Here is a 16,944-nt window from a genome sequence, read left to right on the forward strand (position 1 = left end):
TCCGAAGCCCCTTTCCCGCGCTCAGTGTCCTCTGGTTGTCTGTCTGGGAGATTCTGCGCCAGGTGGTCTCTCCTGAGGAAGGTGGAGCAGCCACCACCTGGAAGGTAGTGATGGTTTAGAACAACCCTGGGATACCATAGACCATCAGAGGGGTGAGGGCTTGGTTGGAGGAAATCAAAGGCCAACGTGGGCCAGGAAGAAGTTTCGGCAGCTGGCAACTTTAATGAATTCGTGTCTCAAAGTCTAGACAAATTGGATTTAAAAGGACCTCAGACTGGTGCAGACAAAAATGTTATGTGGGAAAAAAGAAATTGGGACCACTGAAGCCTGGAATTTGATTTTTAAAATTCAGAACCCAATGCTTAAGATCAGCTAAGAGTAGATTAGAATCAAAACAGTGATATCAGCATGTCTGAAGCAAGAAAGGAGCGGCAGAAGGGAGTTGGGGGCAAGAGCATGAGAAGACGAGCATCCAGTCGGGCCGAGCTGGCCATGTCCACTAGCACGGTGGCGGGGAACCTCGACCCGAGTTGGCAGCCGTGCTGGGCCGCGGGTGCGGGCAGCATGTGCTGAGGCTCCTGCTCTACTGCCATGTTTGCCGGGACATTCTCCCAGGGGGGCTGGAGGGGTAGCACGGCGGCCGCAGGCTGGCTTGTGCATCCGGACTGTGGAGAGGGCCCAGAGCCAGACCCTCGTGCCTCTGGCACTGAGGACTGTTCCAGATGTGCGATGGCTCAGGCACCTGGCTCCCCGTCGGGAATGCGGTCACAAGGAACCTCTGGAAGCTCCTGGGGTCGTCAGGGTGGGGATCCTTTAGAAGAACAGAAGTCGACACATCCTGTATGGTACACAAGGAAGAAAATAGTGCTTTCTGGAAACCAAGGAGCAATGAATCTGAGGTTGATCTGTGACCAAATCTGAAGGTTTGTTCTTGGTTAGATCTGGGTTTCACATCCAGGTCCTCACTGACCGACTGTGTGACCTTGAGTGGGTAACCCAGCCTCTCTGAGCCGCGCTTTCCACATCTGTAGAATAGTTGACGACTACAGAGCGGTGGTGAGAATAGAAGGAGAGTCGGCTTGTAGCTCAGCGCTTGCTGTGTTTTAAGTGCTCATCTGTTAAACGTGACCCGTTAAGTTGTCGAGGTAGCTTTTGTTGGATAGAATTGTTATTAGAGTGGCATATCAGGGATTTTAATTATAGCCATGCATTTGATAGGATTTCTTATGATAGAGAATAGGATGAAGGGATGTGGGTTGTGGGTTTAATAAATTCAGAGTGAGTACTCATCTTGGTTGAGGTATCCTTTGGCATGTCATAAAATCCTGCATGTATCCCTTTCATCTTAATCAAAATATTTACTTATGACTAGTTTGAAGAAAGAGGGACAAAAGTAATCAGGAGCCTGTAGCAGCTGGAGCTGGCAGTTAAGCTGGCAGGAATACCTCAGGGTGGCCCTGGAACGGGGCTGGTGGCATGGCCACACAGCCCAAGATCTCAGCCCTTAGCCCAGCTCTCTGCCTGGTACTATTTGGATATTCTTTTTTTTCCCAACTCTGTTGAGGTGAAATTTATATCTGTAAAATGTGCACGTGTTAAGAATCAAGATCATTCTGGAAGTCAGTTGCCCTTTGTCAGTCAAGCCTCCACCATCTCCTGACTCCAGCTAACCACCGGTCTGCTTTTTTTCACAATCAGTTTTTTTCTCAAGTTTCAAACAAATGAAGTCGTATAGTATGCACACTTTTGTGTCTGACTTGTTTTGCTCAGAATAAAGTTTTAGTTTATCTGAGTCATTGCTTCTGCTAGTGGTTTATTTCTTTTTGCTGAGTACAGTTATGCCACAATTTCTTTATTCATTTACCTGCTAATCAGCATGTTTAGATTCTTTCTATTTTGGGCTGTTAAGAATAAAGCTGCTACAAACATTGTCTTGCAAGTCTTTGTGTGGACGTAAGTTTTCATTTCTCTTGGGTTAATACCTAAGAGTGATGTTGCTGGGTTGTATGGTAAGTGTATGTTTAACTTTCTAAGAAACCACTAAGCTGTTTTATGGAGTCGTTATATCAATGTTAAGTCCCATCAGTAATGTTTGAGAGTTCCAGTTGCTCCAGATCCTTGGCAATTTGGAATTGTCTTGGTTTTGTCTTAATTTTGGCAATTCTATAGATGTGTAGTAGTAGCTTATTTTAGTTTTAATTTCTATTTTCCTGTTGACTGATTATGTTGCATGACTTTTCATGTTTGTCATCCGTATATATTTTTTTGTGAAGTGTCTGCTCAAATATTTTGTTCATTTTTATTATGTTTTTCTTCTCATTAATAAGTTGAAATAGCTCTGTATATTCTGGGTCTGAGTCCTTTGTTAGATTTATGTAATCCATATATTCTCTCCAATTCTGTTTGCTTGTTCATTTTTTTAATGTCTTTTGAAAGGCAGAAATTTTAAATTTTTATGAAGTTCAGTTTATCATTTTTTTCTTTTATTGTTTGTGCTTTTTGAATACTAAGAAATATTTACCTACCCCAGGGTTACAGAGATTTTTCTCCTTTATTTTCCTCTAGATCATAATCTATCAAGTTTTAGCCTTTATCATCTGAGATGAAGGTTGGGATTTATTTTTTTTCCATATGCAGTTGTTCCATATCATTGATGGAAAAGACGATCCCTTCCCCGATGAATTACTTTGACTCCTTTGTGAACATTTGATCTTGTCTCAGTTGGCTTTCCTGGGCTCTGTCGTCTGTTTCCTTGATCTGCATGTCTGTCCTTACCCCCGTACCCCAGGATCACTCTGTTATGAATACTGCAGCTTATGTTATGTTTTGAAATCAGATAGTATAAGCCCTCCAACTTTGTTCTTTTTTGAAACTGTTTGGCTATTCTAGGTCCTTTGTATTTTCATAAAAATTTTAGTAGCAGCTAGTCAATTTCTATGAAAAAAGCTGGCTTGGATTTTTAAAGAAATTTTTTAAAACTTTTTATTTTGAAATAATTTCAAATTTATAGGAAAATTGCAAAAATAACACAAAACCCACACATAGAACTCCAACACACCCCCTCCCAGATACCAGATCCAACAGTTTTAACATTCTGCCCCATATGCTGTGGCATTCCATCCATCCATCCATCCTTCCTTCCTTCCATCCATCCATCCATCCCTCCATCCATTCATCTGTCTGTCTACCTATCTGTCAGTTTCCTAAATTTGTGAGAGGTGGGTTGTATGCATCATGCTCCTTGAACACATAATATTTCACGTGCATTTCCTTAAGTACAGTTATTAAGTTCAAGAACGTTAACGTTGGCATAAAGCTTCCGGTGTGGCTTCCAGATCCCAATAATGTCCTTTTGGGCCTTTTCTCCCCCATTATTAGATCCAGTCCAGGATCATTGGATTTAACATAATCACACTTAATTGTCACTGTCTCTTTCATTGCTCTTTTTTTCTTTATTAAAAAATTATGGAAACATGTATACAACATAAACTTTCCCATCTCACCCGCTCCCAGACGTACCATCCAGTGGGACTGATCACATTTATAGTGTGCTGCCCTCACCATTGTCCGTTGTCAGGACTTTCCCATCACCCCAGACAGGAACCCAGCAGGTTGTCAGACTTTCCCAGGAGGCCTCTAGACTTGGAGCTCCCCGTCCTGCCCGGCAGATGGTGCTTGTCAGCCCACAGCTCCCCACTGGTCTAAAGAGGTGTGGTCCCTTTAATTTGCAGTGGATGCTGTCCTGGCCAGGGGCCGAGGGTGCAGAAGCCAAGCTTAAGCTGCTTCTGTCCACCCCACCCACACACACACAGGCCCTGGAGTCCCAGATTCTCTGAGGGAGGGCAGCCACTTGAGCTGGCGCCTGCCCCCATTTTCTTAGGGAAGATAAGTCCTTTAGGGAGTTACCTTCTCCACTTGAATTCCTCCTTTGTCTCTCTGACTGCTAACTCCACCCTTGCCTGGTTCAAGACAGAACTGAAAATGTCTGAGGCTTTCTGTAATGAGCGACTTAGGATGAGAGGAAAAAAGAAAGAAGTCCCCTTTCAGAGCCAGTCCGCAGCCCCCCAGTTACCAGTCAAGAACCAGAGTTGCTGCCCAGTTCTTTGTGCCCCTTTTCTTGGCACCCAGCCCTTTTTCAATATTCTGAACTCAGCTGATCCCAAAAGCCTCTGTTTTTATCTATTTATGTATTTTTTCTCCCCTCTGCCGGGAGAAACCTCTGGGTTCCTTTCCTGCTTGCTCTGGGTTTATCTGTACTTGTAGCTTGTATTCACTAGTCCAAATTTGTTAACCAAAACACAGCTGGAGCTTGGTTGAGCTACCTTCCTCCTAGTAGACTGCTTCTTTTGCCCACAGGGAAGTGTTCCAGCTCAGCCGGTGGGGGAGGGACACCAGCTCCACAGTTTGGGGAGCTTTCCTAACAGTTCTGTGCTGTGATCTCAGCCATTCCACCCGTTCCAGGCTGGTGTACGATGTGTGTCCAGTCAAGGATGTCCCCCAACAGTTGTTCCAGGCTATTTACTAGTTGTTCCTGGCTATATGCTAGTTGTTGCAGAGGACTAAATAGATTTCCCACCTCCCTATGCCACCATCTTTCCCCGCCTCCTTCATTCCTTTTTAAGGCTGAGAAATATGCCACTGCATGTACAGACCACATTTTTGTTTATCCTTTCATCTGCAAATGGGCATTTGGGTTGTTTACATCTTTTGGCTATTCTGAATAATACTGCTGTACAAATATCTTTTTGAGTCCCTGCTTTCAGTTTTTGGGGTATATACCTAGAAGTAGGATTGTCAGGTCATATGATAGTCCTATGTTTAACTTATTGAGGAACGGCCAAACTGTTTTCCACAGTGGCTGCACCATTTTACATTCCTGCCAACAGCGTACAAGCATTCCTATTTCTCCATTTCCTCTCCCAGACTTACGATGTTCTGTTGTTTGCTTTTGTTTTTTAAATAATATCCATTCTAGTGGGTGTCAGGTGGTATCTCATTGTGGTTTTGATTTGCATTTCCCTAACGGCTAATAATGTTGAGCATGTTTTCATGTGTTGTTGACCATTTATATATCTTCTTTGGAGAAATGTCAGGTCCTTTGCCGAGGTGATGGTTAAGTTCACCTGTCACCTTGGCTAGGTTATGGTGCCCAGTTGTCTGGTCAAGCAAGTGCTGGCCTGACAATTACTGTGAGGACGTTTCTTGGATAAATCTTTGGTAAGTCGATCGCCTCTATGGCTGATGACACCTGTAATCAACTGAGGAGACTGCCTTCAACAATGAGAGATGCATCATCCAATCAGGTGAAGGCCTTACAAGGAGAAGCGATGATGTCGGCAGTCGGGAGAATTTCCAGATCTACAGCCCGCTGCTCCTGGGGAGCTCATTGAAAACTTGCATCGGAGTTCCTGGCTTACAGCCTGCCCTACAGAATTTTTACTTGCCCGTCCCCACAGTTATGCAAGCCAATTCCTGTAGAAAAAAATCTCATAATATTTACATGTTTAAAATATTTATATATATAAATCTTCTGTTTCCCTAGAGAACCCTAATACAAATTTTGGTACTGGGAGTGGTTCTTGAGAAACAGAATCTTAAGGATGAGATTTCTGAGTTGGTTCTGGGGGTTTTGGAATTGGTTCTCTAACCTGATTGGATTCCAAGGCACCAGTGACTCTGTTTCAAATGATGAAGGTGGCACTAAGAGTCCATGGTGTGGATTGGCAATAGAGATATGCAAAATATCCCTGCTGGATACTGCTACTCATAATCCTAAAAGAGGCAAGGCTCTGGGTGAGAATGTTTTTGACATCTTCGCTGAGTTTTGTGGAATTACAAAGTATAATGATGATGGCTGGTTGTTCTTAAATATGCTGGATACACTTGTAAAAGAAAGGGATGAGCTCAAGGCTTCATATTTCCAGCTTAAGCACCACACAAAGGACATGGAAGTTTCTGTGTGTGCCCTGAAAGAAAATCTTATATTCTTTGTAGCTGCAGACTTGAGATTTCTGGATACCAGACCCAGAGGCTCATTTGTGTGAGTGGCTGAATTACAACATAAACTGAATTCCCATCCTTGCAGGGTATCTGCTGTTAAAGTGAGGGAGTTAATTGGTAAGGAACGGGATCCTGAAAATTGGAATGGGTACATTTGGGTTGATAATGATGGCAGTGGGGAAATTGGAACTCTGCATTCTTCTGAGTCTTTGCCACCGATACCTGTAATGGAAAAAGCCCCCCGACCTCCAGCCTGCTCGGAGGAAACAGCCCCACCACCTCTAGTCTGCCCAGAGGAGCCTACCATCCAACCTCCACCTAAAGAGATTAACCCTTCAGTGCCTGCTAAACCTGTAATCACCTCCCCTGAGAAAGCAGTCCTCACTCCTTTGGAGAGGTTAATCCTGTTTCACCGGAGGAAACTGCAGGGGGATGCCAGGAAGTTATTGGCTTGAGGGATACTTCTAATTCTTTTTATGACCTGCCCCCACCACCAGTCTTTGCTTCAAGAAATATATTCCGGTTTGCTAATGCTGCCTTTTTGCAAAACACCAGAAATGGATTGGCTTTTATAAAAGGGGGCTTATTTGGTTACACAGTTACAGTCTTAAGGCCGTAAAGCGTCCAAGGTAATGCATCAACAATCGGGTACCTTCACTGGAGGATGGCCAATGGCATCCACAAAACCTCTATTAGCTGGGAAGGCACGTAGCTGGCATCTGTTCCAGAGTTCTGATTTCAAAATGGCTTTCTCCCAGGACGTCCCTCTCTTAGCTCCTGTGCATTCTTCTAAGAGTCCCTCTTAGCTATAGCAAGCTCATTCCTTCTGTCCGAGCTTATATAGTGCTCTAGTAAACTAATCAAGGCCCATGCTGAATGGGCAGGGCCACACCTTCATGGAAATTATCTAATCAGAGTTATCACCTACATTTGGGTGGGTCACATCTCCATGGAAACACTCAAAGAATTACAATCTAATCAACACCAAACATCTGCCCACACAAGATTGCATCAAAGATAATGGCGTTTGGGGGGACATAATACATTCAAACTGGCACAATATATAACTAGACTAAAGTTCCAGTAGGCCCCAAAGGATGAGGTACAAAGAACTGCATGAGTTTTCCAATTTTTATAGACAGAATCAGGAATATGTGGGAATGGATATTAAGGGTATGGGAGAATGGTTGAAGGAATATATAGTTGGATCAGGCTGAATTTATTGATATAGGCCCACTAAGCAGAGATTCTGCATTCACTGTGGCTTGAGGGGTTAGAAAGGGTGCTAACAGTTTGGGTGGTTGGCTGAAACATGCATCAAAAGGTGGCCAACATTACCTGAGGTCGAAATGCCAGAACTGCTCTGGTATAATGTAGAGGAGGGGGTTCAAAGGCTTAGAGAGATTGGAACATTAGAGTGGATTTATCATGGAAGACCTGCTCACACACCCCGGGACTATCCAGAGGACACACCTTTCATCAGGACCGTGAGGAATAAATTTGTGAAACTAGCTCCATCATCCCTGAAGAGCTCTGTAGTTGCCTTTCTCTGAAGGTCAGGTATTACTGTGGGAACTGCTGTCACTGAGCTGGAATCCTTAACACAATGGGGATAATCAGATCCCAAGTGGGCAAAAGCCACGTGGCAGCAGTTAATCGTCAAAGACAAGGTGGGTGTGGCTACCATAATGGAAAACAGGCTCAAAGCAGCAGTCAAAATACTCTGATTCGCAGAGACTTACAGTGTTGGCTAGTAGATCATGGAGTACTTAGAAGTTAAATCTATGGGAAGTCAATTTCTTCTTTGATCTGTATAAGCAGAAGAATTCTAGGTAAACAAAAGTCTAATGTGAATCACAGAAACAGAGTGTCATGGTCCCTTAATCAATTCCCAGACTTGAGACAGTTTACAGACCCAGAGCTCCTTGAATAAGGGGAAGGACCCTGTTACACAACCAAAAATTTATACTGTTACTCTTCCTCCCAGCCTTCCCCAGGGGGACCTACGGCCTTCTACCAGGGTAACTGTGCATTGGGAAAAAGGAAATGATCAGGTATTTTGTAGATTATTAGACACTGGTTCAGAAGTGACATTAATTCCAGGAGACCCAAAACTTCACTGTGGTCCATGAGTCAGAGTTGGGGCTTATGGAGATCAGGTGATCAGTGGAGTTTTATCTCAGGTCCATGTCACAGTGGCCCAGTGGGTCTCCAGACCCATTCTGTGGTTATGTCCCCAGTTCTGGAATGCATACCTGGCATAGACATACTCAGCAACTGGCAGAATCCCCATGTTGGTTCCCTGACTTGTGGAGTGAGGGCTATTATGGTGGGAAAGGCCAAGTGGAAGCCACTAGAACTGCCCCTGTGGAGCAAAATAGTAAACCAGAAGCAATACTGGATTCCTAGAGGGATTGTAGAGATTACTGCCACTCTTTAGGATTTGAAGGATGCAGGGGGGTGATTCCCACCACATCCCCATTCAGCTCTCCCATTTGGCCTGTGCAGAAAACAGATGAGTCTTGGAGGATGGCTATCATAGATAGATTATCGTAAGCTTAACCAGGTGGTGACTCCAATTGCAGCTGCTGTTCCAGATGTGGTGTCATTACTTGAGCAAACCGACACATCCCATGGTAACTGGCATGCAGCTTTTGGTGTGGCAAACACTTTTTTCTCAATAGCTGTTAGTAAGGACCACCAGAAACAGTTTGCCTTCATCTGGCAAGGCCAGCAGTAAACATTCATTGTGCTTCCTCAGAGGTATATCAACTCTCCAGCCCTATGTCATAACATTGTCCACAGAGATCTTGATCTTTCTCCCTCCCACAAGGCATCATGCTAATCCATTATATTGATGATATATTGGGCCTAGTGAGAGGATGGGAGATAAATCCAACAAAAATACAGGGGCCTTCCTCCTCACTAAAATTTCTAGGTGTCCAGTGGTGTGGGGCATGTTGAGATATTCCTTCTAAGGTGAAGGATAAGCTGTCGCATCTGGCCCCTTCTACGACCAAAAAAGAGGCACAATGCTTAGTTGGCCTCTTCGGATTTTGGAGACAACATATTCCTCATTTAGGTGTGCTATTCCAGCCCATTTACCAAGTGACCAGAAAAGCTTCTAGTTTTGAGTTGGGGCCAGAACAAGATGGGGCTCTGCGACAGGTCCAGGCTACTGTGCAAGCTGCTCTGCCACTTGGACCATATGATCCAGCTGACCCAGTGGTGCTGGAAGTGTCAGTGGCAAATTGAGATGCTGTTTGGAGCCTTTGGCAGGCTCCTATAGGAGGATCACAATGCAGGCCCTTAGGATTTTGGAGCAAAGCCCTTCCATCCTCTGCAGATAAGTACTCTCCTTTTGAGAAATAGCTTTTGGCCTGCTACTGGGCCTTAATAGAGACTGAACACTTAACTATGGGCCACTAAGTTACAATGAGACCTGAGTTGCTGATCATGAACCAGGTGTTGTCTGACCCACCAAGTCCTAAAGTTGGGCATTCACAGCAGCACTCCATCATGAAATGGAAATGATACAAATGAGATAAAGTTCAAGTGGTTTCTGAAGGCACAAGTAAGTTATGTGAGGAAGTGGCCCAAATGCCCATGGCCCCCAGTCCTGTGACATTACCTTCTCTTTCCCAGCCCACAGCTATGGCATCTTGGGGAGTTCCTTACAGTCAGTTGACTGAGGAAGAGAAAACTAAGGCCTGGTTTACAGATGATTCTTCGTGATATGCAGCCACCACCCGAAAGTGGACAGCTGCAGCACTGCAGCCCCTTTCTGGGATGTCCCTGAAGGACAGTGGTGAGGGGAAATCCTCCTAGTGGGCAGAACTTTCAGCAGTGCACCTGGTTGTTCATTTTGCTTGGAAGGAGAACTGGCCAGAGGTGCGTTTGTATACTGATTCCTGGGCTGTTGCTAATGGTTTGGCTGGATGGTCAGGGACTTGGAAGGAACATGGTTGGAAAATTGGTGACAAGTCTGGGGAAGGTGTGTGGATAGACCTTTCTGAGTGGGCAAAAAACATGCAGATATCAATGTCCCATGTGAATGTTCACCAAAGGGTGACTGCAGCAGAGGAAAGTTTTAATAATCAAGTGGATAAGATGACCCCTTCTTTGGATACTGTTCAGCCTCTTTCCCCAGCTACTGTTGTCATTGCCCAGTGGGCTCATGAACAAAGTGGTCATGGCGGTAGGGATGGAGGTTACGCATGGGCTCAGCAACATGGACTTCCACTCACCAAGGCTGACCTGGCCACAGCCACTGCTGAGTGTCCAGTCTGCCAGCAGCAGAGATCCACACTCAGTCCCCGATATGGCACCATTCCCTGAGGTGACCAGCCTGCTACCTGGTGGCAGGTTGATTGCATTGGACCACTTCCATCATGGAAGGGGCAGCGATTTGTTCTTACTGGAATAGGCATGTAGTCTGGATATGGGTTTGCCTTCCCTGCACGAAGTGCTTCTGCCAAAACTACCATCTGTGGACTTACAGAATGCCTTATGCACCATCGTGGTATTCCACACAGCATTGCTTCTGACCAAGGAACCCACTTCACAGCAAATGAAGTGAGGGGATGGGCACATGCTCATGGAATTCTCTGGTCTTACCATGTTCCCCATCATCCAGAGGCAGCTGGGTTGATAGAACAGTGGAATGGCCTGTTGAAGATTCAGTTACAGCGCCAACTAGATGGCAATACCTTGCAGGGCTGGGGCGGTGTTCTCCAGGAGGCTGTGTGTGCTCTGAATCAGCGTCCACTCTGTGGTGCTGTTTCTCCCATAGCCAGGATTCATGGGTCCAGGAATCAAGGGGTGGAGATGGGAGTGGCACCACTCACATCACCCCTAGTGATCCATTAGGAAAATTTTTGCTTGTCCTGCAACCTTAAGCTCTGCTTCTCTACAGATTGTAGTTCCAAAAGGAGGAGTGCTCCCACCAGGAGATGCAGCAGTGATTCCTTTGAACTGGAAGTTAAGACTGCCACCTGCCCACTTTGGGCTTCTCATGCCTCTGAATCAACAGGCAAGGAAGGAGATTACTGTTCTGGCTGGAGTGATTAATCCTGACTAACAAGGGGAAATAGCACTGCAGCTACAATGGAGATGATGAAGAGTTTTCCTGGAATAAGGAGATCCCCTAGGGCGTCTCTTAGTATTACCATGCCCCGTGATTCAAGTCAATGGAAAACTGCAACAACCCAATCCAGGCAGGACTACCAATGACCAGGAAACCAGGAATGAAGATTTGGGTCACGCCACCAGGCAAAGAACCATGGCCAGCTGAAGTGCTTGCTGAGGGTAAAGGGAACACGGAATTGAGTAGTAGAAGAAAATAATGGTAAATATGAACTATGATCACGTGAACAGTTTCAGAAACGAGGAGTGTGATGATATGAATATTTCTTCCTTGTTTTGTTATGAGTATGTTGGTATTAGTACATAAAGCAAATATCTTTGTTTTCTTCCCTATCTTATCCTCTTATCATATGACATAAATTGTATTAGCTTCATGTCATTGTATTTAAGTTATAGGGTATCAAGTTTAAGAGTAAATATTACCCAATGACTTGCACCCTATTCTGGGGAGATTAGTGCGTTTTCAGCTGGACGCAGGACGGTTGGGTGTTGTTAGGTCAAAATATGTCTGTGACTGTTTTTATTTAGAGATTAAGAATGGTTTAAGGAGATGTGTATGACTGCCAAGTTGACAAGGGGTGGGCTATGATGCTTAAGTTCATGTGTTAGCTTGGCCAGGTTGTGCTGTCCAGTTGTTTGGTCAAGCAAGCACTGACCTGTTTGTTTCTGTAAGGATATTCCATGTACGCAAATCGCCAGTAAGCCAATTACATCCATGGCTGATGACATCTACAATCAACTGAGGAAATTGCCTTCAACAGTGAGAGAAGCCTCATCCAATCAGTTGAAGACTTTAAAAGGAGAAGTGATGATGTTAGCAGTCAGAAGAGAGAATTTCCATCACTGCTTCAGCCAGCCAGCTTTTCCTGCAGAGTTCATCAAAAAGCTTCACCCTGTTTCCCAGCTTGCAGCCTGCCCTATGGAATTTGGACTTGCCCATCCCCATAGTCATGCAAGCCAATTCCCATTAAAAAAAACAAAAAAAAGAAAACAAAAAAAAACACCACATTACACACACACACACACACACACAGACATCCCCTGTCAGTTCTGTTTTTACCTCAAGGACCTGACTCATACAGCCCATTTTAAAATTGGGTTGTATATCTTTTTGTTTTTGGATTGTTATGATTGGGATGATTGAATTTATAGATCAAGCTGGGGAGAATTGTTACCCTGATGTTAGCTGTAGATAATTCATAAGTGCCCTTGAATTTCTTACCATTTCTAGTTTGCTGAGAGTGTTTATCATGAATGGGTAGTGAGTTTTTTTTTTCAAATGATTTTTCTGTATATATTGTGATGATCACATAGTTTATTTCTTTTATTCTGTTAATATGGTAAATTACATTGATTTCTTAAATTTAAACCTACCTTGCATTACTTGGATAAACCCCATTTGGTAATGATGTATTATTCTTTTTACATATTGCTGAATTTTATTCTCTTAATATTTTTGCTAAGAATCATTGTGTCTATGTTCATGAGGAATATTGGTAGTTTTCTTATAATATCTTAGTCTGGTTGTGGTATCATGGTAATTCTGATCTCATAAAAAAGTAGGGAAGTATTTCCTGTTCTGTTTTCTGAATGTATTTGTGTAGGTTTGGTGTTTCTTCCTTAAAAGTTTGAAAAAATTCACAGATGAAGCCAACTGGATCTGGAATTTTCTTTGAGAGATGTTTTTTAATTAGACATTCAGTTTCTTTAATTGATGTAGGGCTATTTAGGTGTTCTGTTTTTTCTTGAGTCACTTTTTTTAATAGGTGTGTTTCAAGGAATTAGTCAATGATATCTAAGTTGTCTAATTTCTTGGCATTAAGTTCACAATATTTCCTTGTCCTTTCACTGTTTCTGATTTGTTGTGATGTCCCCTCTTTAATTTCTGATATTGATAATTTGTGTCTTCTCTTTTTTTCTGGATCATCTTTTCTTGATCAGATTATCATCTTTTATAATCTTTGGTTTCATTGATTTCCCCCTATTGTTTTACTGCTCTCTGTTTGATTTATTTCCACTTGTATCATCATTTTCTTTCCCCTACCTACTTTGTTTTAATTTTCTTTTTCTGTCTTCTTAAAATTTCAGATTAGATCATTGATTTTAAATCTTTTCTCCCCTAATTTTAATGTATCTAAAGCTATGATTTCCCTCTGAGAACTGCATTAGCCACATCTCATGAAGCTTAATACATTGTGTTTTCATTTTCGTTTGGTTCAATGTGATTTCTTCTTTGACCCACTGGTTATTTAGAGGTATATTGTTTTATTCTCAAGTCTTGTGGGATTTTCCAGTAGTTTTTTAAATTTGTAGTTTAATTCCACTATGATCAGAGAACATGTTTTGTATAATTTCAGTTTTTTTTAATTTTTGGAAACTCTTTATGTCTATATTATATCCCCCTTGGTGAGCGTTCACCACCATGTTGGAGAGAATGTGTTTGGTAGTTGTTGGTGGAGTGTCTGTAGATTCCACTTAGGTCAAGGTTGATAGTGAGTGGCATTGCGGTCGCAGCTAGGTAGGGGCGGGCACCCACGAAACCCTCTGCTGTCAGGTTTGCTTTGTGGGTACCGGCGGAGGCTCTTCCCGGAGGCGAGGGCGAGGCGGGGGACTTGGCCGAGTCCCCGGCGGAGGCTTGCAAGGTGTGGAGGGCGGCGAGGGAGAAAAACGAGACACTCTCCTTACAGAGGGGTAGAACAAAAAGCCTTTATTCAGGGGTGAGCACAAGTTATATAGGCTGGCATAGAGGGTGGGGTTGGTGAAGGGGTGAAAGGGCCTTAAATGGTAATGCTGAGGGGAGAAAGGCTAGGATTGGTTCTGAGAGGACGCGGAAGCTGTTGCAGCGGGCGGGAGTTGCTCTGGCAACGGTGCATGCGCACTGGCGGTGGGGGAGTTGCTCTGGCAACGGGGAGTGTGCGGGCAAGATAAGGGGGGCGGTTTTCTCCGGCAAGCTTCCCCTAACGGTTGTATTTTGGGTGAGGAAATGGGGTCTGCCTCCGGCTCCACTTTCTCAGGCCCGGGGGGCTGTGGAGGGCGCTACCGCCCGTGCCCACCACCCTCCCCAGGGGCTGATCAGGTCCCCCAGCCCAGGCCCGCCAAGTTGAAGCACGTAATCAGTATCCCGCAGGCATGTCTTCATTATCTGTGCTTATTTTCTGCTTATTCTTTACCAGTTACTGAGAGAGCAGTGATAAAGTCTGATTTGCCCATTTTTCCTTTTAGTTTGTCAGTTTTTGCTTCCTATATTTTGAAGCTCTGTTTTTAGATGCATACAGATTTAGGATCGTTAGTTTCCTTGATGAGTTGACCTTTTATCATTATGTAGTACCCTAGGGTGATCTATCAGTGTTTTCATACTAAAGGTGGTCTTGTAGACAGCTTGTAGTTTTTTTTAATCCAGTATGACAAGCTCTAGCTTTGCTGTTTTCTGTTTCTTTTGTCTGTTTTTCTTGTTTTGTTTTCCAGTTTTTCTCAGAGGTAATTTTGTGTGTTTTTTAGGATTTCATTTATCAGTACTATTGACTAATTAACTATACTTCTTAGGTAAGTTTTTTTTTTTGATGGCTGAATTAGAGATTATAATAAGCACCATATAATTTCTCTTCAAATATTATTGTATCAGTTCACATGCAATATATGAACCTTATAACAGTGTACTTCTTTTCTTACTCCTATTCTCTGTACTATTGTTTTCATATATTTTACTTCTACATATGTTATAAATCTTAGAATGTTTTACCATTTTGTCTTTAACCTATCAAATAGCTTTTACAAAAATTTTAAATGAGAATAACAGGTCTTTTATTTACCCGTACACTTAACATTTCTGATGTTCTACATTCCTTGTGTAGATCCAAGTTTCTATGTATTGTCATTTTCTTTGTGTGTGAAAAACTTCCTTTAACAATTTCTTGTAGTGTGTGTGTGCTGAAGACAGATTCTTTCAGCTTTTGTTTCTCTCACAAAGCCTTTATTTTGCCTTCCAGTTTTACTAGATACTCTTACTGGGTTCAGAGTTTTAGGTTGACGGTGGTTTACCTCTCAGCACTTTAAAGCTGTCTTCTGGTGGCATAGCGTCTCTTTAAGAGAAGTCTCTGGGCATTCTTGTCTTTGATGCTCTGTACACAATGGTCCTTTTTCCCTCTGGCGGTTCTTAAGATTTCTTCTCTTAATTCACGGTTCTTGGTTTGGCTTTCCTTATGTTTACCCTCTTTGGGTTCATTGAGCTCCTGGAATTGTGTGTTTTTAGTTTGCAACATATTTGGAAAAGTTGGGCTGTTTTTTCCTCAAATAATTTTTCTGTTCCCACCTTCCTCACCTCTCTTTCTGGGACTCCAGTTACACATGTCACTTGATCCTGTCTCACAGGTCACTAAGGCGCTGTTAAGGTTTTTCAGTCTCTTTTCTTGCCGGGCTTCATTTTGTATATTTCTGTTGCTGTCTTCAAGTTCACTGATGTTTTCTTCTGCAAAATCTAATCTGCTATTAATTCCATCCACTGAAATTTTTATTTCAGATGTATTTTTTTAAAATGTCTTGAAGTTTGGTTTTTTTTTTTTTTTTAATCTTTCATCTCTTTCTTCAGTATTTTCATGTTTTCCTCTACATTTTTGAGCATATGGAACTCATTTATAGTCTCTGTTTTCACATTCTTGTCTACTAATTCCTTCATCTTTGTCATTTCTGGATTTGTTTTTTGTTTGCTTGTTTGTTTTAAACAGCAGATTATTTTTTCTATTGTGATTGTTCACATACCATACAATTATCCAAAGATCCAAAGTGTACAATCAGTTGCCCCTGGTACCATCATACAGCTGTGCATCCATCACCAGAATTAAATTTTTTTTTCAATTTTTAGAACATTTTCATTATTCCAGAAAAGAAATAAAGACAAAAAAAAGGAAACTCAAATCCTCCCATATCCCTAATCACTCCCTCTCCATTGTTGACTCATAGTATTGGTATAGTACATTTGTTACTGTTGATGAAAGAATGTTGAAATACTACTAACTGCAGTATATAGTTTGCATTAGGTACATTTTTTTCCCTATATGCTCCTCTATTATTAACTTCTAGTTATAATGTCATACATTTGTTCTGGCTCATGAAAGAGATTTCTAATATTTATACAATTAATCATGGACATTGCCTACCACAAGGTTTACTGTTTTATACATTCCCACCTTTTAACCTACAACTTTCCTTCTGGTGACATACGTGACTCTGAGCTTACCTTTTCCTCCCCATTCATGCACCATTCAGCACTGTTAGTTAATCTCACAACGTGCTACTGTCACCTCTGTTCATTTCCACACGTTTAAGTTCACCCTAGTTGAACATTCTGCTCATAATAAGCAACCACTCCCCATTCGTTAGCCTCGTTCTATATCCTGGTAACTTACATTTCATGTCTGTGAGTTTACATATTATAACTAGTTCATATCAGTGAGACCCTGCAATATTTGTCCTTATGTGTCTGACTGATTTCACTCAATATAGTGCCCTCAAGGTTTCTTTGTCAACCCATTTTTTTTTAGGATGGTTTTGTTCACACACCATACTTTCCATCCTAAGTAAATAATCGATGGTTCCCTGTATAGCCACATATTTATGTATTCACTACTCTCACCACTATCTATATAAGGACATCTCCATTTCTTCCACAAAGAAGAAGGAAGAGTCAAAGAAGGTAGAGGTACAAAAGAAAAAGAAAGAGAAAAAAACTACCGTGACAGCTAGGAAGCAATAAAAGGAAAGATAACATTAAACTAAAGTAGAATACTCAGACAACATTACCAA

General features: G+C 42.5%; 1 protein-coding gene across 2 annotated transcripts in view; it reads left to right on the forward strand.

The window, feature by feature from the left end:
* TMEM87B (transmembrane protein 87B) overlaps nucleotides 1–16,944 on the forward strand; it is a 76,100-nt gene that overhangs the window by 3,520 nt on the left and 55,636 nt on the right. The gene's annotated exons all lie outside the window — the stretch shown is intronic.

Source organism: Choloepus didactylus, chromosome 17 (assembly GCF_015220235.1).
Source record: "Choloepus didactylus isolate mChoDid1 chromosome 17, mChoDid1.pri, whole genome shotgun sequence".
Lineage (NCBI taxonomy): Eukaryota > Metazoa > Chordata > Mammalia > Pilosa > Megalonychidae > Choloepus > Choloepus didactylus.